Raw genomic sequence first — 3,179 nt, 5'->3', positions numbered from 1 at the left:
GTGTAGCATTGGGAAAGTCAACCACGAAAGAAATGTTTCAAGTGCTGAGGAGCAAGGATGTCTCCTTGGGGACTAAGGTGCACCTGACACAAGCCGTGATATTTCGAATTGCCTTTTATGCATGTGAGAGCTAGACAACGAATAAGGAAGACCAAAGTAGAGTTGATGCTTTTGAGTTGTGGTGCTGGTGAAGAATGCTGAAAGTACCACAGACTGCTAAAAGAACTAACAGATCTATCCGGGAGGAAGTGCACCCAAAATGCTCCTTGGAAGTGAGAATGGTCAGACTTCATCTCACCTATTTTGGTCATGTTGTCAGAAGGAATCATTCCCTGGAGAAGGATGTCATGCTTGGTAAGGCAGAGGCTTGATGAAAGAGGGGGAAGCCTTCAATGAGATGGATTGACTCGGTGGCTGCAATGATGGGCTCAAGTATAGCAGGGATTGTGGAGCTGGCGCAGGATTGGGCAGTGTTTCTTTCTGCTGTGCATGGGGTTGCTGTGAGTTGGAGATGACTTGATGGCACCTAACAACAACAACAACATACTTTGCATAGTCAATGCAAACACAGGTAATCATATTTCTGGTATTCTTTGCTTTCAGCCAAGCTCCATCTGACATCAGTAATGATATCCCCATGTTCCATGCCTTCTTCTGAATCTAGCCTGATTTCTGGCAGTTCCCCTTGATGTACTGCTGCAACCATTTTATAATTATTTTCTGCATAATTTTACTTGCATGTGATACTAATGATAGTGCTCAAAAATTGCCACATTCTGTTGGATCACCTTTCTTTGGAATGGACACAAATATGAATCTCTTCCAATCAGTTGGCCAGGTAATTGTCTTCCAAATTTCTTGGCAATAATGGGTTAAATGCTTCCAGCACTGCATCCATTTGTTGAAGCGTCTCGATGCATATTCCATCAATTCCTGGAGCTTTGTTTTTTGCCAGTGCTTTCAGTGCAGCTTGGATTTCTTCCTTCAAGGACAGGATGACACTCACGAATATTTATAGGTTTGACAGAGGGTATTTCTGCATATGTATTGACATGTTCTGCAAATATATCCATGAATATCATAGAGCATAGAGAGGACAGATTTAAAAAAACTTCTTTGTTGTTGTTGTTATGTGCCTTCGAGTCAGATCCAACTCATAGCGACCCCTCCTTGGGTTTCTGAGGTAGTATCACTACAGAAGTAGATTGCTCAACCTTCCTTCCGAGGAGTGGCTGGTGGGTTTGAACTGCCAGCCTTATGGTTAGCAGTCAAGTGTCTTAGGCACTACACTACCAGAGCTCCTAAGAAACTTCTTAGTCATAACCAATTACTTTGAGGGAGTGAATTGTTGGGCACGGGTACTCAGGACCATAGTCTTGGTAGACACTAAGGTCAATTGGCATAATATAGTCCACAAATACAATGTTCTATATCCTACTTTGGTGAGTAGTGACTGGGGTCTTAAAAGCTTATGAGCTCCCATCTAAGGTGAAACTATTGGTCTCTCCCCTTCCAGAGCAATTAAGAGTGAAGAAAATTAAAGACACAAGGTAACAATTAGTCCAAAAGACTAATGGACCACATGAACCATTGTCTCCAAGACCCTGAGATCACAAGAATGGATCATAGTAGGAGTCCCAGATGAGTAGGAGAAAAATGTGGAACAAAACTCCAAAAAAAAAAGACCAGGCTTACTGGTCTGATAAAGACTGATGGAATCCTGAGATGATGGCTCTTAGACAACCTTCAATCCTGGAACTGAATTCACCCCCATGGCTAAACTTTCAGCCAAACAATAGACAGGCCTATAAAGAGAACATTAATACCAGAAGGTAGGCACTTATTACAACAATCAACCATACAAGACCAAAAGGTCAGCATTTGCCTGAGATAAGGGATAGGAAGAAAGACAAGGGAAATGGTAAACACAGGGAAGAAGTGGAGAGTGTTGTTACATTGTAGGGATTGCAATCAATGTCACAAAATACAATGTGTGTGAATTGTTCAATGGAAAACCAATTTTCTCTATAAACTTTCACCTAAATCACAATTTTTAAAAAGAAAAAAAAAGAAGAAAGGGAGCATGGACTAGAAAAAAAGAAAAATTATGTGAAACCTGCCAGACTATGTACAACATGGGGAAATAATTCAAGTTCACATCCAAAGAAATGAGCAAGAGTGTCAAGAAATGTGATAAGGAAGAAAAGGCCAAAATTACAAAGACCATTCAGAAGGACAACATGGAAGTTGCAGGGATACATGCTGAAATGCCATCTGCCAGAAGAATCAGGAAGTGACTTTCTTGAGAATGAGTGCACAGGTTGATGTGATGGCTGCTAGAGTCATGATGGTAGTGATGATGGGCAAGGTGACCAAGTCACAAGTCAATGTGGTTAAGTCAATGAACATGACATTGAAAACCATGAATCTGGAGAAGATCTTGATCTTTGCCTTGATGGACAAATTTGAGCACCAATTTGAGATGTTGGACATCCAGATGTGGCAAACAGAAGACACAGTAAGCCCCATGAGGATGCTGACCACTCCCCAGAACCAAGTGGATATGCTGTTCCAGCAGATGGCAGACAACGCCAGCCTTGACCTCAACATGGAACTGTCTCAGGGCCAGACAGGCTCTGTGGGCACTAGCATGGCTTTGGCCAAGCAGTACGAACTATCCCTGAGATTGACCAGTCTATAGGATCAAGTGTGATCACAGAAACTGCTTTGTAGGTTACAGGCCATAGCCACCTTCTAGAGTGCTCTCTGTGTATTGGATACCACCCACCAGAAGCTCTGAATATGCCAGAATGCTAAAATGCTCTTTATTTAAGATGTGTCTACTTTTGAACTTACAGAGCTCTCCAGGATTCCAGGCTTTCTTCACTCTGTATAGCTTGTGATGATGCATATTGTCATAGCTGCCTTTTTACAGAACTAGTTGATTTGGGCTACGTGACTATTTCTCAAAAATTTGGTCAAAACTTGTGTTAGACTGGGCTTTCTAGAGAAACAAAACCAGTAAACCTTTTATACATATAGAAAGAGAAATTTATCTTAGGAAAATGGCTCACACACTTATAGAAGCTGGCAAGTCCCAAGTTCTCGGATCAAACGTCAAGCTGGAGGCTTTTCCTGACTCACGCAGCTGCAGGGGCTGAGGAGCTCAAGGCCGGCAG

At 42.1% G+C, this 3,179-nt stretch overlaps 1 pseudogene; it reads left to right on the top strand.

The window, feature by feature from the left end:
* LOC103198532 overlaps positions 1 to 2,713 on the top strand; it is a 42,444-nt pseudogene extending 39,731 nt beyond the window's left edge.
* Positions 2,714 to 3,179: the final 466 nt, after the last annotated feature.

This window comes from Orycteropus afer, unplaced genomic scaffold (assembly GCF_000298275.1).
Source record: "Orycteropus afer afer isolate SDZICR_OR568_19922 unplaced genomic scaffold, OryAfe1.0 scaffold00095, whole genome shotgun sequence".
Lineage (NCBI taxonomy): Eukaryota > Metazoa > Chordata > Mammalia > Tubulidentata > Orycteropodidae > Orycteropus > Orycteropus afer.
The sequence above is the reverse complement of the archived record's forward strand: the minus strand, read 5'-3'. Positions and strand labels throughout refer to the sequence as shown.